This window comes from Thamnophis sirtalis, unplaced genomic scaffold (genome assembly GCF_051295495.1).
Source record: "Thamnophis sirtalis isolate CommonGarterSnake01/CBP01778 unplaced genomic scaffold, rThaSir2_p1.2 scaffold_3, whole genome shotgun sequence".
Lineage (NCBI taxonomy): Eukaryota > Metazoa > Chordata > Lepidosauria > Squamata > Natricidae > Thamnophis > Thamnophis sirtalis.
This window is the reverse complement of record NW_028261383.1, coordinates 125,250,773-125,273,005: the sequence shown is the minus strand read 5'-3', so window position 1 is coordinate 125,273,005 and position 22,233 is coordinate 125,250,773. Positions and strand designations below refer to the sequence as shown.

At 45.0% G+C, this 22,233-nt stretch overlaps 1 protein-coding gene across 4 annotated transcripts in view; it reads right to left on the bottom strand.

Annotated features, from left to right (window-relative positions):
* Window positions 1–20,539, bottom strand: part of CASKIN2 (CASK interacting protein 2) — a 162,456-nt gene extending 141,917 nt beyond the window's left edge. For 2 of the 4 annotated variants that reach the window (XM_087709945.1, XM_087709946.1), the window contains exon 1: window positions 19,965–20,539. The gene's annotated coding sequence lies outside the window, so the exon portion shown is untranslated. The remainder of the gene's footprint in view (window positions 1–19,964) is intronic. The other 2 variants (XM_087709947.1, XM_087709949.1) reach the window with 1 other exon arrangement.
* Between the last annotated feature and the right edge of the window lie 1,694 nt (window positions 20,540–22,233).

Below are 22,233 nucleotides of genomic sequence, written 5' to 3'. Positions count from 1 at the left end.
AATTGTCCACATTGTTAAGATGAGAGAAATGGGAGAAAACAAAGCCAAACAATCAGAATCAGAGCATTTGAACTTATTTGCAGACAGAAGACAAAATGTTGTTCCTATTGCTGTTTTACAGCACCAGTAACTGGATACAGTACTGAACAGCATATTACTGTATCTGCCTCTCACAATGTTATTTGTGTCTGTGCAAGTTTTAATAATAAAAAAAAAACAAGCACAACACTCTGAATTGAGCTTAAATTCGCTTCTGAACAAAGCCAGGCTTTACTAAAGGATGCTGTAAAGAGATTGTGAGCAACATCTGTAATATGCGAACAAGAGAATTGAAATGGCCTTAGCATGTTGTTCTCATGCTTGTTTATTGAATATTCAGTCCTATTTCTCATTCATGCCCAATGTCTTACTATAATCACAAACTTTGTGATATAGGAAATCTGGGGGGGAAAAGAAGGTCCCGTTGGGCCTGACATTAAAAGTTGTGAATTAAACATTAAAGACCAGAAGAGCCTTTCCCAATATGGATCTTACTAGTTTAAACTAGTAATTCTATACAGTATGACCCCCTCCCCACATAGCCAAGGGAAGTGATGTTTAGAATTATTGTTTAAAACAGAGTTCCCCAACCTTTCTGCCTTTGCGGACCAGTTGGGGGGGGGAGGAAGAGGGAATGGGTCCACAAAAATGGTGGGCATGTGCGCACAGCTCCATTCACATGAGCAGTGGGCAAGCCCGTCCGCCCCTGACACAAATGGAGTGCGTATGTATACGCTGACCCAGTGCTTGTGCAAGTGGGGATGTGCATGTGCCTGCCACTTCCATGACCCAGTTCCGACTCAAGGCCTGATAGTGGACTGAGGCCCGAGGTTTGGTACCCTAATTTAAAACATCAGAAAAAATCCTAACTTTGAGAAAGCTACCCTAAAAAATGTGAAACTTAAGACACCACAAATAATATTTAGCCAATAGCTATTGTAACAAAAATAAAGGGGTGCCAGGTAAGTTTTAGGTATATTCTTTAGGTCTTTTAGACCAGTGTTTTTCAACCTTTTTTGTGCAAAGGCACACTTTTTTCATGAAAAAAATCACGAGGCACACCACCATTAGAAAATGTTAAAAAAAATTAACTCTGTGCCTATATTGACTATAGGCAGGTGTTTTTCCCACGGCACACCTTACACTATGTCACGGCACACTAGTGTGCCGCGGCACAGTGGTTGAAAAACACTGTTTTAGACAGTGAATTTGAGTGACTTCTCTTACAGCAGATGGTTTACTCCTTCCCCAATACATAAACACTTCATTCCTTAAAATAAAAAAGGCTTTAACTGAACTTTGCTTGGTGATATTCATATAAAGATAAAAGCAATGTAGATGTCATCATACAAATAAAATAGAAAGCAGTTAACTGTATTTATCCAGGGTAGTTAGAGAATTACCATTAGAGTTGTCTTAATTTGTTTATGTCATTCTTCTTGTAATCAGAACAAGGTTCTTATGAGGAATTGATCACCTCTGTCACTTAATTTCCTAAACCAGGAAAGGTCACACTAATCCATTTCTACCCTGTCCTCTATAAGGATTATGGATCTGATCTCTGAAATATTGAACAAACACTAGTGAATTAATCTGCCTTTAACTCTCCAGTGTGCATTTGTTTGAATCTACTGCCTAACAATACAATGCAGACCAGAAGACTGCAAAGCTATACGATCCTTTCAACCACCCACTCCCAATCCTGTTGGAACTAATCCTTCCATCACCCTACCATCCTGCCAGAACTGATGAAGCTTCTTGGATGAGAAGCGAAACCTTTTCTTCTTCTTCCTCAAGGGAAAAAGACAGTCCAGTTGCCTTTTGGAAAAGTACCTTTGAGACATGATAAATGACCAGCACTCTTTTTTCTCCATAGTGAGGGGAGGAGTATCCAGGATGGGTTGACCTTATCCTCTCGTTGATTGGACTGAGTCAGATAAGCTCTTGATTCACCAGACACTGCCCAGTTATTGACTCAGTCCCTCAACTGGATGGTTTGCCATTCTGGATCTCTGATAAATTTGAAGAAATTTAAAGAAAGCGAAAAAATTCAATTGTCTCCCTACCGCAACAGCCGCATGCGAGCTGAAAGCTCCCTGAGCTGAGAAAGGATTGTCAAAAGCCCCCCCCCCCCAGGGGCAGTATGCTGCCCAGGCCTCTGAGTGAGACAAGCATCAATCAGAAAAGAAATCTGCTGGGCAAGGAGGAGACAAAGGGCACAAGCCTTCCAAAGGCAAGCCCTGCTGCGAAGGCACCAGCAGTGCTGGAGTGCTCCACCGCTCCCCACAGGGTCGAGCAGCAAGCTGCGGCTTCCCCAAGCGCCGCGGGGTGCAAAGCGGATCACCGGCAAGCGAGGGTGGTGCTGGATCCCTGCCCAGAAGGTGAGCCTCACTGCGGGAACTCTGCCGGGCACTGGAGTGCTCCGCTGCTCCCCGCTGGGTTGAGCAGCGAACCATGGCTTCCCAAACGCTGCAAAGCGCTCGCACCCTTTTCCACATGGCCCATGTCATTGGACGGGGTCCACGGGCAGAGCCAAGGCTCTAGTGGCGCCAGAAAGCGGAAAAACAGTGGCAGAGGCGCACAACAGCTCCTTGGAGCACAAGCCACCAGAACAGAAGTTTTAAAAGAGGTGCCCTTTGTCTCCTGGCACGGGCGCCATCTTGAAGCCATGAGGAGCCACATGTTCCAAGATGGTGGCGCCCAGTGGCAACGAGGAGACCAGCAGGACTTGAGTACCTGCAGCAACAGCCAGCAGCCCCACTAGAGGGGCAGAGGATCAACCAAGGTTAGTGACCACCCCAGAGGCTGCCCAGAAGGGGAGGGGAGCAAAGGCTAGAGATAAGAAGAAGCACCTTTCCCTCAGGGCGGAGCTGGAGGCAGAGGGTGGTCACAAGCCTTCCAAGCCAACTAAGTATGAAAGGTGAAGGCATAGGAAGCTGGAGCAGCTCTACAAAAAGGCAAGTGGCCTTAAGTCCATTCCAGGCCTGGCACAGAATGGGAAGGCCCCTGGAATCCCTGCAACAGGCGGGACTACAGGGGTGGCACCCACATTGCAAGCAAGGATCCCTATTAACATATCAGGTCTTTGGGGTCTTCCTCAGGGGTGGCAATCCCCCCCACATATGGCTTCCCTGGGATCAGCCCTGCCCACAGGGCTGCCACCTCTGGTTTCCCCCCCACACACAGGTGGACATGGGTCCCAGCCAGCAACCCCCCACAGGGGTCCCCAAGATCTTATCTGACTCAGTCCAATCAACGAGCGGATAAGGTCATCCCATCCTGGATATTCCTCCCCTACTATGAGAAGAGGCATATCAGGTAAGTACCAACGCCCTTTTTGACCATCTTCTCTTGTGTTTAGGGTGGGGGTAGATTCCTGTTCCATTATTAATATGTGTATATTGATCAGATGATATAATTTGTCTAAACCATAATCTAGAAGGATTGTGTAACTGTGCAGCAAAAAGAGGCACACGTTATTGAAACAAAAATCAAAACCCAGATGTGTACATTTGCCAATCTTTCATTTCTCTGGTTTTGAACTGTAACTTGCACTGTCCTACCCACAAAGGCAATTGCTGTGCTGGCTGGGGATGATGAGACCGGTTGACCATTGATGGAGGATCCTAACTTGGGAAAGGCTGTCATTGTTTATAGCTATGGCTCTTTTCAAACAAGACGATTTTGGAAGGACAACCAGCAGCCATTCCTCATTTCTTGACCTCATGCCATCTTCTCCAAGGTTACTCAAAGGCTTATCCTATGTGGCATAAATAAAAAAGTATTTTAGTTGAGCTTGACCTATTCAGATAGGAGCATGGGGAGGAAGTATTGCAGGGCCAAATGTGTGTTTACATTGAAAAGAAAGTCTGCCAGCACATTAAAAAAAAAGCTGCAGCACCTTTTCCTCTGTTAATAGACATAATAAGGTCATAATAAGTAAGAGTCTGTTGGGCCTGAGTTGAAGTAGAAGTGAGAGTAAGGTATGGACTCTCTTACTCAGACAGTACTACCCCAACAGCATTCTTCTTCTTGTGCATATATAGCTTATACTTTCAGATAAGATATCCAGACATAGTGTTAATATTCTGTGTATAAATTTATAAAATGCAGGGATTGTTTGCTGCGGTACACCAAACACATATAGCAACGGGGAATTACACAACAGATTGACAATCCGGTGTGTCCTTTCAGTATCCCAACTGGGACCTTTTTCTAGGCAAGACCTTTTTTTTTTAAACTACCAAGACATAGCTGAGAAATTATTATTTTTTTCTCTTTCAGGCAGAAGAAAACAGAAGCTCCCTTAATCCACAGGAAAGCTCCCAGAAAGACTCCACTCAAAACATCCCCAGTGGCTGTGGTTTCTTCAGATCGTGTAAGATGATTATGAAAATATGCTTACTGCTTGGCACAGTTGTCACCAATAATGGACCTCCTTCTTTTTCTGTCTCAAAGGGAGTCGGGTGTTAAGGGCTTGTGGCACATAAATCGACAAATAACAATAAGAATAATTAGGAAAGCTCTGAAGCAAACAGTTTTTAGGTCGGAGGAGTTGAACATTCAACATACCAGCCATTGAATATTCCAAAATCAAGCAATGGTCTGGACTAAATATAGTAAGGTGTGGGGGGGGAGACTTTTTGAGCAGACTGCTGGACTTGCGCCAGGGGGTTGCTCTGCTTATGTCCTTATGTTCAAAATGGATAACATATAGGAGAGATATAAAGTCTGTTCATGCTTTTCACTACCCTCTTCCACCCGCCGCTTTACAAGGGAAAGTAACTTTAGGAGACTATATATAACTGGAGTGAAGAACCTTTGGGAGAAACTATTATTTAGCTTTCAGGGAGTATTAAGTCACCAAATGATAAGATACAATAAATAAAAAACAACTTATAAACAAATGCCTGGAACCTAAATGGAACCTCTGTGTTCAGAGAAATCTCTCTCTAAATAATGGACACCAAGAGGAAACTATGCAGGGTGGGGGAAGGGATGCTGAATCCCTAGAAGCATCTGACTAGCTCTTGTTAGAAACAGTAAAGGTATAGGCTTCTTTGAATCAACTAAATTCCTGGTGAACACATGTGGTTTTCATGGCAACAGTATGTAAATGTTTGCCATTGCTTTCTTCCTCAGGTCCCCACCCACCCACCCACTTCTCAGCTTTGTCAAGAATCTTGGGTCTCCCACCCAGGAATGAACTTGTTTTCCCACAACACACACACACACACACACACACATTCACACAGAGTAGGAGGCAGGGAAAGAAGGGGGAGGGAGAGAGGGGGGGAGGGAGAGAGAGAGCACTTTCTAAACTCAGCAAAGTTGGCTAAGTGCTGCCCTTTGCTGTGTCCAAAGGTTGCACTAAGTGGAGCTTGCATTTGGTCCAGGGGTACTTCTTAACTGATGCTCAGTTAACTTATAATTAGGATCTAGACAATGCAGATGTTAGGCACAGACAGATGTTTGCATATAAAACATTTTAACTCACTTGCTATTAATAAAACAACATATCACATAGGGCCACAGCTCGAGCACTTTGTACTCTAGCTTCTCTCCATCATCTAATAAACTTGATAGAAATAGATAGGACTTAGAGCTCATTCCTACAGCAGAAATCCTAATGTAACAGATCTATCTTATTAATTCTGAAGGAGAATGTCTATATCTATTACACTGGGATTTCAAATATTATGTATGTGCATCCGCATATTGTCCCCGGGTTAAGAACGTCTGACTTAAGGACAATCCCTAGTTATGGATGGGCTGCCTATTACAAAAAATGACAGACAGTGTTCTCTTCCTTGAGTCGACAAAGCGCTGAAGCTGTACAATGCTTTCAGGAACTGCTGAAGCCGCACATTTTTAATATACAGCCTGTTCTCAGCGGTTTCCTGGAAGCATCGCATGGAGAATGCTGTCCGCCATTTTTAATAATAGGCACTCCATTTGTAAGTACAAGTTCCAACACAAATATAAATTTGGATTACAGAAAGAGTTAGGAATGGGACTCATCCTTAACCCGGGGATTGTATGTATATGTATGCAGTATGTACAGACAGAGCCAGTGTGATGTAGTGTTTGGTTCAGGCGCTAGATTAGGAAGGGGCAGCCTTGAGTCTAGGCCTCCCTGAAGCACAAAAGCTTCTGGGTGACCTTGAGCCAGTTATTCCCTCTCAGTCCTAATCAGTGTCAGGCTCTGCTGGCTGATAAACAAAACCTCTTGTCGCTTCATGCATTGTAGCTTTTTTATAAAAAACTAAGCAAGCACACTGCAAAATCAAGCAGACCGTGCAAGACAAATACAAGAAAAGCAACAACATATAAAAACACACCCATATCTACATCTATATAACTAGGATGCGATCATTCCTTAGACTGACACAAACAAAAAGAGTTTCAAAGAACTACCAGCAGCAAGATGCTCAGAAAATGAAAATCCCACAAGATTTGTCAAATTAATCCCTTACTGTGAAGCACATTGGCCTATAAAAAGTTAAGCAAGGAAAACCTGACCCCTGTTTGTAAATTTCACCACCTTCTTTTGTTTTCAAGAACTTAAGGAATGTACTGTAGTACCTGGGAGAGTAAGGAAAGCAATCTGCATATTTAAAAATACTCACTGTACAATTGTTATTGTAACCTCCTGTGGTTGAACACTCACACTGAAAACAGGTTCTATAAATAATTTTCTGTTCACCTGTCCCAAGATAAGATCTTAGGTATTACTTGCCAGGAACCTTTGATATAGAATGAATAGTCCTCATAATAATTTAGTGTATGTAACTTTGAACACGACAAAGTCTCCAGCACACTTTTTAAAACTTCCCTCAGCTTATCTCTTCCCCTACTCATTATTTGAGTCAGCCAGAGTTGTTGAGAACTTGCCGCATGCAAGTTGTTGTTGTTTGTTGTTGTTGTTTTCTCCAGTTTGTTAACTCATTAGCTTGGTTCAGAAAACATGCCAACTCTGAAGCCAGTTTAATAAAACATAATTACTGTTTTCTCCGAGTAGGCTATACTCAAGTAAATAAAACTGAGTAATGGCATAAAGTGAATGGCATGGTTCACTCAAGAGAGTAATAACTTTATGCCCACAATATGCTAGAGCTAGTTGATTGCAAACACATAAGTCCTTTGTCTCTTGAGGTGATTTGTACTGCATATAGACCTATGCTCATGTTCATGCGTCAAGAGGAAATCAGCTGGCTTTGAAGAAAGGCAGGCTGGCTGGATTTAACAGTGGTGGGCAAGGAGAGGACTACCAAAGACTATGCTTCTTGAGTAGTAGGTGCTGCAAAAACACTGAAAGGGTCAAAGAACTCAAGCTGTGTAGGGAGATCCGGAACTGGGAAAAACGGTAAAGCCCCAGAAGAAAGAAAGCCATGACATAGACCAGACCAAATTCCAATGGTGAAGAGAATTTGGCTGATAGATTGGCCAACACAGGAATATTTGGGAGGAAAATCAGCAGACTTAGTAAATTCAGCTGGCAGATCAGTCAATGGAAGTTGGGAACAGGGCTAGGAGACTTTACTAGCAGATTGGCCAGTACAAAAATATGGGTTGGCTTTTCATGAGAACTTTCAATTGGGAGTACAATTGGGAGACTGGCAATATCCAGGTTTTCAGGCTAAGAAAACACCTAGAAAAGCGTTGGGAAGTTTGGCCAGCAGGATCAACAGTGGGAGAATATGATAGTAGCAATGAGATATATTGTCAAGGCAGCAAAGAACTAAAGCCTGATCCAAGTGAATGGAGACCCTTCCTCCTTCACCAAAAAGAGAGGAACAGAGGAAGACCTCAGCTGGCTGGTCCTTTCACTGCAATTAGGGCAGCCAATTTTCTGCAGGTCTAGTCAGGGAGAGAAAGAAGTTGGTGGGGACACCACCAGATCCACCGAGAGATAGCTTCAACTCCAATGCAATCTAAACCTAGGCAGGACAATAGGAGAAATTCCTAGTTGGGGACATAAGAAGCTCGCACAGGGGGCTACTTTAAGCCCTACCAGAAGTAACAGTAGAAGACCAGCCCAGACCACCACCAGTGGCAAACCAATCTGCCCTATCAGTTAGACAGCTCAAAACCAGGTTGTGTACTAAGAAGCCCAGCAGCAATAAAGGATCCCATCTAAAGCAGAGCCAACCCACCTGCCTTGCCAATGACCACAAACTTTGAGCAGAAACTAGAAGTCACCCCAGCAATAGAACCAAGCCAGAACCAGACTATAGAGCAGGGGTGTCAAACTCAATTAATTGAGGCCCGCATCAGGGCTGTGGTTGATCTTGGAAGCCTGGGTGAGCGTGGCCAACTGGGTGGGCATGGCCAGCTTGACGCCACTTCCCAAACTGCTGGCATGTTTTTCTTCGCATTGAGTAGAGCAGGCCAAAGCTACGCTGGCCCAATCTTTCCTCTTCGCATTGGGTGGACCAGGACAGCCCTGTGGGCCAAACCCGGCCACATTGCGGGCCGGATCCGGCCAATGGGCCTTAAGTTTGACACCTCTGCTATAGAGTGATGGCTGAGGATTGGGAGGTGGGAACAATGAAGATGAAAATCTCATAGTCAAAGCGCAGCCTGGTGGTCACAGATACAAGGAAGGAAGGAAGGCTGATAAGGGCAACAAAGAAGGGTAAAAAAAAACCATCCTTGTTATAGGTTTAAAGTGGCAGGTTGATCTAGTCCAGCAGCAATTGCTCAGTGAAGCCACCTACAAGAGGAAGCATAGGAACATAGTGAGGTGGGAAAATCTACTTTCCCACACTCAATTGTTTTGGAAACAACCAAGGTCAAACCCAGCCGGCTACAGATTAGCAGTGGTTGGTCTGAGAATTGAACAAGAGGTAAGAACTCTTAATAATCTCAGGAAAGGTAAATCTGAAGGTAACTGACAAATAAGAATGCGAAAGGGAGACAACTTGCTAAAATAATAGGCACCCCTTGGGTATTTAATAGGCACCCCTTGGGCGCATGTGCGAGATCCGAGATGGCTGCTAGGCGTTCTTCTCCGTTCTGACTCAGACGGAAAACGCTGGAAACCTTAAAAAAAAAATCGATTCGAATTCCCCGTGAAGAGGTCCTAGGGATGTCCGGAGTCCGGGGGATCCGAGGAAGCCAGACCTCTGCGGGGGCTGCCGTTCTCGGACGCCCCCGGCTCGTTCAAACATCGGAGGTCTGTGTGCTGCCTGGCGGTGGGGGAGGCGAGGCCACGCTGAGAACGGCGGTAGTGGACTTCGGCGTCTTTCGCTGGCGGCGACGTCCCTCGGCGTTTTTTAAAGGTTTTGGTGCCCTCGTGTTGCTAGCTGCACCTCCTGGGGACTTTCTCTGGTTACCATCGCCCCGGAGTGTAAGCGGACGGACGGAGGAATTATTGGAACTGTCGGCAGCGCTTTTTGGGGGCTTTGCTCGGCCGCCATTACTTCGGAGAGAGAGCGGACTGATAAGAACACTGCTGAGGGTGAGCGTGTTGGCTGTGTTTTCTGGGGGCTTTGCCGGACTATTGCTGCTTCGGAGGGAGAGTGGACGATCACTACTGTTGGGACTGAGGAAGCTGGGCGGCTGGCTCTGCCTGGTGCCGCGGCAGTCCCTCTGGATGGCTCTCCCCCCCGTACGGCCTCGTCTTCGCCCCATTTTTGCCCCCCCCTCCTCCGCTCTTGCCTGGTCAGGTGGCCCCATAGAAGCGACTCCATCCTTGCTTGCCCCCACTGTTGTGAGGCTTCCCCCTGTGTTTTCTGTTTGGCACTGGACTATCTTTTATTGTGGCACTTCAACATCCGGCCTTTTTCTGCCACGGCCTTCGGATTCCTAGGCTTGTTGGCACATTTCCATGGGGGTGGTTGAGGGGACCAGAGACACGGGAGAGGGTCGGAGTATCACGGTCGTAACAGGGAGGGGCAGATATGGCGGGGACTTTAGGGCAGGCCATTACCGGGGAAGGAGGGTTCGCTACATTACAGAGATCCCTCCTTCCGGCCCTATGAGTCCCACTCCGAGACCAGATGGCGCAAGTAATCAGGACCCTGGACTCAGGCTGCTGTCGCTAAATGCCAGGTCTGTGGTACATAAAGCTCCTCTCGTCCGGGACTTAATTTTAGACGAGAGGGCAGACCTGGCATGTATTACTGAAACCTGGCTGGGCCCAGAGGGAGGAGTCCCCCTCGTAGAGATGTGCCCAGAAGGATTTCAGGTGCTGCACCAGCCGAGAGCCCAGGGAAGGGGTGGGGGTGTGGCTATTGTTATCCGGGAGTCATTAGCTCCTCGTAGGGTCCCTGCTCCGGAGCTTGTCGGGTGTGAGTCTCTGCTGGTAAAGTTGGACCTCAAGGGTCAAGTGGGTCTGCTGTTAACGTACCTGCCTCCCAACAGCGTTGCAGCAGCCCTCCCCTCGCTCCTCGAGTCGGTAGCCGAGCTGGCAATTGAGTTCCCTAGGCTGATGGTCCTGGGGGACTTCAATTTGCCGTCGCTCAGTGAACACTCTGATGGGGCGCAGGAGTTCATGGCTTCCATGATGGCCATGGGCTTGACCCAAGTAATCCGGGGCCCAACCCATTCAGCGGGTCACATGCTCGACCTCGTATTCCTCTCGGAGCAGTGGATTTGTGATCTTGGTCTGAGGGGTAACGACATCATACCCCTGTCGTGGTCAGACCACTGCCTACTGAGGCTTGACTTCCGGAGACCAAACCCCCACTGTAGGGAGGAGGAACCGACCAGGTGGTTCCGCCCCAGGCGACTTATGGAGCCGTTAAGGTTCCAGACGGAGCTTGGGGTCATTCCTGATACCTTCGCCCACAGTCCGGTAGAGACTCTGGTTGCTGCCTGGCACTCGGCAGCATCGGAGACCCTTGACCGGATTGCGCCACTACGGCCCCTCTGAGGCGGCGGATCCCGGAGACCTCCTTGGTTCACCGAGGAACTCCGGGAGATGAAGTGCCGGAGGAGACGCCTAGAGCACCTATGGAGGTCCGATAAGTCCGAATCGAACCGAGCAATGGTAACCATCAGCACCAAGGAATACACCAGGGCACCAGGTGGCCTTCCAGCTCCAGCGGTCCTTGGAGGAAGCAAGTTATCTTGACCCCTTCCAGTCAGGCTTCAGACCCGGTTACAGCACAGAAACCGCTTTGGTCGCATTGACCGATGATCTTTGGAGAGCCAGAGATGGAGGACATCCCTCCATCCTGGTCCTCCTTGACCTCTCAGCGGCTTTTGATACCATCAACCATGGTATCCTTCTGCGACGACTGCGGGAGGTGGGAGTGGGAGGCACCGTGCTGCGGTGGTTCTCCTCCTACCTCTCGGACAGGTCGCAGTCGGTGTTAGTGGGGGGGCAGAGATCGACCCCTAGGCCCCTAATATATGGGGTGCCTCAGGGTTCGGTCTTATCCCCCCTACTATTCAACATCTACATGAAACCGCTGGGAGAGATCATTCGCAGGCACGGGATAAGATACCATCAATATGCGGACGATACCCAGTTGTATCTGTCCGCCCCGTGCCAACTCAATGAAGCGGCGGACGTGATGAACCGAGGCCTTGAGGCCGTTATGGACTGGATAAGGGCTAACAAGCTTGTACTCAACCCGGAAAAGACCGAGTGGCTGTTGTGCTTCCCTCCCAACAATTCGACCAGTACTCCATCGCTCAGGCTGGGGGGTCAAATTCTATACCCCTCAGAGAGGGTTCGCAACTTGGGGGTCCTCCTGGATCCACAGCTGTCCTTTGACCACCATCTGACGGCTGTGACCAGGGGGGCATTTGCCCAGGTTCGCCTGGTGCGCCAGTTGCGACCCTACCTGAATCGGGAGGCTCTCACAACAGTCACTCGGGCCCTTGTGACCTCTAGGCTGGAATACTGCAATGTGCTCTACATGGGGCTGCCCTTGAAGAGCATCTGGCGACTTCAGCTAGTCCAGAACGCGGCCGCGCGAGTGATCGTGGGTGCACCTCGGTTCACCCACATAACACCTATCCTCCGCGAGCTGCGCTGGCTACCTGTCGATCTCCGGGTGCGCTTCAAGGTGCTATTAGTCACCCATAAAGCCCTCCATGGTAGTGGATCTGCGTACTTGAGAGACCGCCTTCTGCCAATTACCTCCCTGCGACCAATTAGATCTCACAGACTGGGCCTCCTCCGAGTTCCATCTGCCAGCCAGTGCCGGCTGGCAACTACAAGGAGGAGAGCCTTTTCAGTTGTAGCTCCGACCCTTTGGAACGATCTCCCCGTGGAGATTCATACTCTCACCACCGTCCAGGCCTTCCGCATAGCCCTTAAGACCTGGCTAGCCCGTCAGGCCTGGGGACAAAGATAATTGCCCCTCCCGAATGATGAATGAATGTTGCTCACTATTTTACTTTATGTTTGTCTACGTTATTGTTTGTATTCCCCCCCCCCTGATTTTATGTAAGCCGCCCTGAGTCCCCTCAGGGAAAAGGGCGGCCTATAAATGTTAATAAACCTATAAACCTATAAACCTATTTAAAGAGGGGGAAGCTTTACTGTATATGTGACTGTTGCAATAGAAAGAAACCCAGGAGTTGGTCTGTGTGCTGTCTGTGTGGGCACCATCCCACCAAACCTTGTCATACTCCCTGCCTCCCGCTTGGTCTAGTGTATTGTGCAAATTCAGTCACTGAAAAAATCCAAAAAGGTGAAGAAAAAACATGGATGCCCAATAATTGGCAGGGTGGGCTACAAATGTGAGCCACTGCTTGTTTGCTCATGAGCTCCAGTCCACTGGCCTTGCTGCTTTTCATCAGAGGGAGGCCACTGGGTGGCTGGAGCTAGAAGATGAGCCTTTTCACCAATAGATTCAGAACTTCAAAAACTTTATTCTGCCTTTGCCCTTTCTTTTGATTTCCTCAAAGCTTCAAAGGTTCCCTGCATAGTAAAGCATCAATAAGAACTAAGATATTCTGAGGATGCTCAGTCCAATTGCACGTTTACTGTGAATTTTACTCATGCATGTTTTCAGGGGAACATTTTTTTAAGAAGTAAAAAGCCAGATTCTTATCACTTTCAGAGTTTAGCTTTTCTCTCAGCTTCTTTGGAATAAACATTTGAAGCAAGGACATGGTAGTCCTCTTGAAATCCATTTCACACCAAAAAGCATTATCAGGGTGGGAAGAGAATATTGAAGCACAAGGAAGCACAGAAGCTGATTTCTAGCAGAAAATGTAACAGCTATTGTAGGCCTACAGGAGCCTCTAAAACATTCTTGACTATTAATGCATTGGCTAAATTTTATCTGCATCTGTTTTGAAAAGTTTCTAAATGAATCTTGCAGCTGGCAGCAAGATAGCCAGTGTCTAAGCAGCACATAAGCAGAATGTAAATAATGTTAACCCAAGCATTTTGTTAAGCATAAAACTTAGATTTTGACTAGCAAACAGATACAATACATTTTGTAGTATAACCTTCTAAAGATGTATCTGAGTATACAGTATTAGCTCTGTGATATTTCAGCTTTGTTGTGTGCCTGCTCATATTTCTCTAGCAGTACCTGATGTTTTAAATCTTATTAGCCAACTGTTATATTCTTTCATTTTTTTAAAAAAAGTCAAGAGAAGTAAAAAGGGGGAAACAAAACAAGAAGGTATACCGTATTTTTTGAAGTATAAGATGCACTAGAGTATAAGATGCACCAAGATTTTAAAGAGGCAAATTTTTTAAAAAAGATTTTACACTCTGCAGGCCTCCCAAATAGCAGTTAGCAATAGCAGTTAGACTTATATACCGCTTCATAGGGCTTTCAGCCCTCTCTAAGCGGTTTACAGAGTCAGCATATCGCCCCCAACAACAATCTGGGTCCTCATTTTACCCACCTCGGAAGGATGGAAGGCTGAGTCAACCTTGAGCCGGTGAGATTTGAACAGCCGAACTGCAGATAACAGTCAGCTGAAGTGGCCTGCAGTACTGCACCCTAACCACTGCGCCACCTTGGCTCTTTTTTGCGAAAATGGGCCCGTTTTTTGTAAAAAATATATATAGCATGCATAGCCTTTAGGGGGTTTCAAGAGTGCTCCTGGGGGTCAGGGGGGCAAAAATGAACAAAAAACGGCCCATTTTCGCTCATTTTTGCCCTCTCCAGCCCCCAGGAGCACTCTGGGAGCCTCCTAAAGGCTATACAGTACATGGCCATTTTTGCAAAAGGGACAAAGTTTCAGAAGGCCAAAAATGCTGTATTCAGGGTATAAGACGCACCCAGATTTTCACCCTTTTTTTTTGAGGGAAAAAGGTGCATCTTATACGCCGAAAATACAGTACTTATGGTTTTAACCCAGATTTCTGATTGAAACTTTCCAACAAGTCACTGCCTGAGGCTCCTGTGTATTAACCTGTTTCTTTGCCTCTTCACAAGACCATCTCCCTTTTCTCTGGGAGTGTCTATGGAGATTACCAGTCATCCAGGTCATGGTTGTCCCAAAGATGCTTTTTCAGAAGGCAACTGGACTTTGTTTTTTCTTGAAGTCAGAACTGAAGAACCTTCTTGGATGAGAAGCAAAAGGTCTTCCAGGAAAAACAAAGTCCAGTTGCCTTTTGAAAAAGCACCTTTTGGGACTGTCCTCTGGGAGAAACAATCAGACAAGCATAGACTTTATGTGAAGTGGAGAAAGGCCCTGTAATAATTCAACAAGACAAATCTTTTCTGGTATTAGAAGATTAACATGCTCCTCTTTCCATTACCTCACACTTCCTCCAAAGTTCTAATGAACTGATGAGTTCTTTACAATCTTTCTTCTGAATTTGGCTCCTTTATAAGATAGATAAATCAAAGACATTGCCTCATCTGCCAATACTGAAGTGATAAAACAGCATCTTTACCATTCGCCCCAAGAGATTCTTCACATCTGAAACCAAAAAAAAGAAAACCCCACAGACCCTTGGACCAGCATAGGGGTGTCCAGAGGAGAATTCCCATAATCCACAACTGTCAAGGTCATTGGAATCTAAAAGTAGCAAGTTGGGGAAAGAAGAACAGAGTTTATTGACGAGGCATTTGATCTTTCAGATGCAACAGGATAATCTGAATGTTCCAGGGGGAACATTCTTCTTGCCTATCAGGGATCAGGACTCCCCTTCACCAAGGTTTATAATGTCATCATTGCAAAGATATTGAATTTTGTGGGGATCCAGAAGATATCCTTTCGTAACACCCTTGTGTTGGCCCAACACGGCTTCATCTTTTTTTTTTACGCCCGTACCCATTCATTAAGAAGTTTAGATGGATTACCCACAGTATATTTTGCATTGAAGCATCCTTGATTCAGGAAAGGAAAGGAAAGAGAATTGAAAAACAGAGGAACAATTTATACAAAAATGGGAATGAGTATAGTTTTAAAATTTGGAACCAGCTGCTTGGTTTGAGGATTACTGCTTGAACAAACTTTCACTTGTTGCACAATTGAAATGTAGAATATTTAAGATGACAGAGGAGTTCCTTAAACCCCTAGGAGTGAAATCATATTGAGTCATAATGCAATGCAGAAAATTGCCCAGCAGTCTCAACCATCATAAGGCACATTCCCAAATTAATGTGGAGACCTTCCTGTGTGTACAGTTAGTTAAGAGAGAAAGGTTCATTGAGCTACAAAAATGATGTGAAGAACAGAAAACAAAAATTACAAATGAATTTTGAAGATGTTATAACAAACTTTCCCGACCACAAAGACTCCACACACAATGGGGTGAACATGTGTTATCTTTACTGTTGGAAATCAGGCTAACAATGTACAGATTAGAACATTTCTGCCTGGAGTTAACTAGGCTATTTATAAAAATCTGCTTCGGGTTTAATTGATTTCAAGAGATAGAGCAAGCCCCCTTTCGTGTGAGGAAAAATATGACCATACTGCATAAGAATGTGTTGCTGGCTTACACATTGGATATTTTAGTGTTCCTTCTTAAAATCTTAAACACTCCAAAGACCACATGCATCATTTACTGACCCTGAAGACAAAACCACCTGATGCTTTAGTATATGAACTAGGTTCTTTATCTGATATTAGTATTGCCCATCTCCACAACAACCACTCGGTTATGATCAAAATGACAAATGAATTGCTTGTCCAGGTGAAACAAGATCTGGTTCTCTATTGGAAGCTACTTTATCATCCGCACTGCTATTTTTCCAAACAAGTACAGGTTCCCTGAAAATCTCACATGAACTAAATTCACATAAAGTGAGATATGAAACCAGTAGAAAAAAGGGGGCTGGAGGACATGACATCAATTTTTGTAATCCAAATACCTTGACCTGTGCCCATACATTTTTAGAGCCTACTACATTATTGAAACATGTTTTGTTCCTTGTTTCATATTCTATGTACAACGAGAACTGGATTTCTAACGGGCATGATCATCATAGCAGAGGGCTTCAGAGGACTATGAATTTTGTTAGCATTCTACACTTTATTTCATTCAGGTTAAAAGCTCCTCTTGGGCCTGAGGATTCTTTACGTATTATGGCATGACATAGTAAGTCTAACTTTGCTTCTAAGGTTAAAGGTAAAGGTAAAAGCTCCCCTTGCACATGTGCTAGTCATTTCTGACTCTTGAGGGGTGGTGCTCATCTCCGTTTCAAAGCCAAAGAGCCAGTGCTGTCCGAAGACATGGTCATGTGGTCAGCATGACTAAACGCTGTTACCTTCCCACCAAAGGTGGTTCCTATTTTTCTACTTGCATTTTTTACATGCTTTTGAACTGCCAGGTTGGCAGAAGCTGGGACAAGCAACGGGAGCTCACTCCATTTTTCGGTGCTAGGGATTCGAACTGCCAAACTTTCTGATTGACAAGCTCAGCATCTTAGCCACTGAGCCACTGCGTCCCTTACGCTTCTAAAGTTAGAGAGGTCCTTTTCATTTTTGGTAAATGAGTTGGACAAGATGTTGAGGTACATTTTGACTCCATAATAACAGCAGTGGCTGTTGTAGGTATGGAAGTAAGAGGCAGACAGGATACATAACTAGAACTATACAATTTATTTAAAGGTTTTGTAGATCAATATTATTGATCTAATTTTGTAGATAAATAATATCGATCTATAAATCTAGTGAATAAATAAATAAAACAAACACAATGGTGAAGAGGAAAAAGAAAGCAAATATTTGGAGAAAAATAATCAATTGCATACAGTAATTATTCGAGGGAAAGCCTGTACAATGGTCTATGGATGAAGGAAGAAGCTTAAAATGGGTAAATTATAAAAGATCCAGGATCAGGGCCAAAATTCTCAGAAACTGGAACTTGGGAGATCTAACTCACAGAGCTCTCTGAAGCTATAATGGACTTGCATAGACCCAAAGGACTTTGTGGGCAAAAGTGACCAAGTTCAATCACTACTAACTCCAACTGAAAATAACGGATAACAGAAATTCTGCAAAGTTTCTACCCGGAATGAAATGAAAGTTTCTATGATTACCAGAACCATAAACCCTTCATATCAGTATTAACAAGTAACCAGCAAGTGGTCTATGGGTTGGGTGTAAATGTAAGCAGGATCAAGATGACCTTGAAAACTATAAAACCTTAGAGAATTTCCATAGAGTATAGATTTTAGGTAAGTTGTGGACAAGGTGACTGGGCTGACCTAGCTTGAAACATCATTAATGAAGAATATTTGAACTGGTTGGCTTGACAAAATGTTGTTTGGGAATAACTACCTACTGGCTGTAAAGGAGTCGTATTTATATTTATCTCCTACAGCAGCTGTGACTGCAGACCATTAATACTAAGTGGATTAGGCCTTTCGGAATCTTATTTAAAAATACAATATCAACATACACACTTTGGATTGGATTCAAACTGGGGTTACCTTGTTGCCATACAGATAGACAAATATTGTAGAGTACAACAGAGCATCTTATTCATTTGCTGAAAAAATCAACTTAGAACATGTAAAAACCATAATATACATGAAATATTACAGCTCTGTTCAAAGAATGTGTCTAGAATGACTCTGTTGGGCATAATAGATCACTCTTGTTCTTTCATTATTGAGACACAATTAGTATGGTTTAGTAATCTGGGCATCTAGCAATAACTTGTAGTTGGTACACAGCTTGTTAAACACACACACACACACACACACACATATAACAGTTCAAGATGGCAAGCGTTTGCCTACACAATCCCTGAGATTGAAAGTCTGCCTTATGGAGCCCATCTCAGCAGAACTACGCAATGTGATCTGAAAAAGTTATCCCCTGAGATAACTTTTTTCCTCCAGAAACTATGAACGGGATCATATTTACTCAAGTTCCACAACCATAAGCCATAGCTGCACTTCAAATAAAGCATCTAGGTTATATTTATTATAAGTAATACATAAACTGGACTCCAAAAAGCTGATTCTGCACCTTCTTAGAATAAAGTAATTAGAGTTACTGCTCAAAAACCAGAATTGGCTTTGGTAATCAGTCCTCCTATAAGTAACATAACAGCAAGAAGCTCCAGAATATGCATGAAGAGAATACATTTCTCTGCGAAGCAAGTCAGGCAAGCCTGTTCTACCCATTTTCAGGCTCATATGCTCAACTGATGAGCTCTGGCATATTTCATTCTAAAAATCAAGCAAGAGTTGCTAATAGATCCCCAAAGGGATTTTCATTGTCAGAGTGCTTTTTTTGGCTGATCACTTTCTGCTCAACTAATTATTCAGTTTTCTGTAGGTTTTAGATCTGAAATAATCTCTGTACCCCTTGTTCTCATCCCTGGCCTCTTACAATCAAAGTACAGTAAAATAATTGTTTTTGTTGTAGTTTTTGCATGAAACATACTACTCAGTCTGAGATCTCCTGCATTAAAGCAATCTTATGAACTTTGCTGTTGCACATAAAGATCAACAAATGAACAAAAACGGTGCTCCTTTACAAGTCAGTGTTCTCACCAGGAGAAAGTGAGTTAAACTTGGTGTGCAGTTTTGCACCTTTTTCAGGCTACTTTTTCAGTAGTACTTTTTCAAAACATCCATCTTGCTTAAGAAATCTAATACACCACTTCAGGATTCTATACCAGCTGAACTCAAGTATCTGAAATTTTCCTTTCTCAAGCATAGTGTAAAAAGTTGGTTGGGTGGTGGTGAGGGACCAGGAAAGTGAGCAGTAGACTAAAGATGCTAAACAACAATTTTTAAAAAATACAATCCCTGGAGAGGGAAGACAAGGGGCAAACATTCCCTCCACTGGAAAACAAAGCCTAGAGCAAAGGTTACTTGGTAGGACTTGGGGAACTTTTTGTATCACAACAGTGGTGTCATTTTTCAGGCATGCTGCAATGTCAGAGTTCAAAGAAAAAGATGTGAGGCTTTGGAGATATACTATAGTTCTTTTTTCCTTAAAAAAAAAAACAATTTCACCAAGCTAAAGATCCTCCAGGGGCATTGCAGGACAACCCTGACTAATCCCAGGCCAACATGATCAATAATAGGTTGGGGATAATGGGAGTGGTAGTTCAGCGCACCTAGATGGGTCAAAGGAGGCTCCCCCCCCAAAAAAAAAGCGGATGGGGTTATCCGGGAAAAGGAGATGCAGCAGAGCAGGAGAGAATCAAACCCGAGAATTATTCGAGATAAAAAAGTTTTATAAACCAGCGCACATTATACAGCGCATCAGAGCGCGGTATTATCTACCTGGCGAATATAATCATTTGAAAAGTTCGCCTGAAAACATCCAAGCCAGCAGTCCAAGCGCCTTGAACACCCAGGATCGAAGGACGGAGCCCAGTTTTGGGGGGAAAAGCAAAATCGGAGTGTTTTTAAATCCAGAGTCGGCTGCACAGAAGTGCACAAATAAGGCGAATAAAGGGGCGCCGAGGGCGGGAATGGGAAGAGAAACAAATCTTGGTCGGCAACTTGGAGCCGATTTATCCCTTTCTTTCCCCCTCCACAACTCCAGCCTTTTGGCTTTCCTTTCCCACAACTCACCACATCCAGGGGCTCGACGCGTTTTCCAGGCGCGCACACAGGCACAAAGTTGCGAGCGATCCTGTCACCGGCTGGTGGCTTTTTCCTCCCCCGCTCCTCCGGGCGAGGAGAAACGGCTGCCCCTCGCCTTCCACGTCACCCGGCGACCAGGGCTTCCTTCTCTCCCTCGCTCGATCGCTCTCGTCCCAGACCTGCCGAGCGCCGAAGACTAGTTATACCCGGGAGCGAGAGCTGAAGGCGGGCGGGGAGGAAGGAAGGAAGAGATGAGAAGAGAAGCAAGAGGGTTTGGAAGTCCGCGGGCAAAAGTCTCTCCCGCCCCCCGCGCCCGCTTTCTCATTCTCCGGCTTCCTCAGGGCAGTGTCGCCCACCCCGCGGAAGGGGACTCCGTCCGGTCAGCTTGCGAGGCTCCTGGGAACTCTGCCCGAAAGTTCGCCTCCGCCTCTGCCGCCTTTTTGTTTTCTTTTTCTTTTCCCCCCGTTCCCCTTGTTTCCCCCTCTGACTCCCTACCTCCCTCGCCTGGGATCGCTCAGCAGGAAATCCCTCCCAGCCTCCCGTTCTCCCCTCCTGATTGGAAAAGCGAAAGCGGGGACGGCCGGGCGAGCTGGGCAGGGCTTTGCGGAGATCCCGCTGCCTCTTGCACCGGGGTGGAAAGGCGGGGGGGCGAGTAAAGGGATTCAGGGGTGAAGCGTAGAGGAGGAGGGGGGCGGTCGGGGGCGTGTCGTGTCACCAGAGAACCTTGGCCCGGTGCGAAACGTGTGCGCACAGGTAAGGGAGGCTGTGTGTCTGGAGCGGGGAAGCCGAGCTGCCGCTCCTCCTCTTCTTCCAAGAGAGACACCCCCCTTCCCCCCAGGGCTCAGGAAAGTCTCAAGTGGCTCTTTTGTGAGGCTTCGCAAAAGAAGCGGCCGATCCGTTTTCAAAGTGTGTCTTTAATTTAAAAAAAAAGTCTGCCAGGCACTCATGGAGGCTAGAAATGTTTGTCCTCTTTGGTCCTTAAAACCCTTAACACCCCCCTCCCTCCCTATTTTGTTTTTGTTTATCTTATGATTCTTGATGCATGTATTCTATTTTATTTTTATTTATGTACCTTGAGAGCATATGCACCAAAGACAAATTCCTTGGCCAATAAAGAATTCTATTCTTTATTCTAGAATAGAATAGAATAGAATTCTATTCTATTCTATTCTACTCTACTCTACTCTATTCTATTATTCTATTCTATGTTATGCTATGCTATGCTATTCTATTCATATTGGGTTTAAACTTCTGTGTAGTGCTGCTTGCTTATTTTCACAGGTGTACACTTCTTTGTGCTAGAAAAATGAAGAATCTGCAGGGTGGTTTTTTTTTTTTTTTTGTCTTCTCTTTTTCCTCTGGGCACTTGTATCTCCAGTTCTTAAGCATCATGGACTTTGTACAGGTGTTCAGATGTTTTGGGACGTGCCTCTTTTGTTGGCGGTGGAGATTCACTCTCCACCATATTTCTAGCTAAGCTTCACGAAGTATCTGCCTCCCGTTTCATTGTGATTTATGCCAGTGCCTTCTGGCTTTGTTTGCATAACATCTCCCCCTGCCCCCTGTGATTAATGAACAATAATTTACTCCACTCATTCATTTGATTCATACAACACACTACACACCATGAGCTGTTCATACAGGCTGGGTTCAGACACTAGTTTGTGATTGGTTGGTTTGGATCCTATTGTCTATATATTTTAGTTTGGGTTAAGGTGGTATGGGAAAGACAACCTTAATCAATTATCTTTCCACCTACTCTGCTTCCAGTCTCTTTTTCAACAGCTGTTCTCGCAGAGAAATTTACAGGTCTACATTTAGATCTTAGTTTTTCAGTACCTGCAAGGCAAAACTGATACAAGCAACAGGATGAGGGGGAGAGTAGTTATTACAGTCTTAGTGAACATACCATATGCAGATAGACTTCCTTTGGTTATGCAGCGTATGAAACATCTTTAATAAAAGAGAGATTTTTACTGTACATAGAAAGTTATTTTATACTTTTTCAGCTCCTCCTTTTCATTGTATAAATCTACAATTTATAGCATTGTATTACATTTTTAGATTTTAAATTAAATTAAAATTGGAATTTCTATCATTCTGGAATTCTTTTCAGAAGAAGAGCATGATGATCTAAAACAGGGGTGTCAAACCCACGTCATCACGGCATTCACATGACGTATTGTGACTTTTTCCTCCCTTCGCTAAACCGGGTGAGGGCAGAACCAGCCCATGACACATCCGGCCCGCAGTCTGC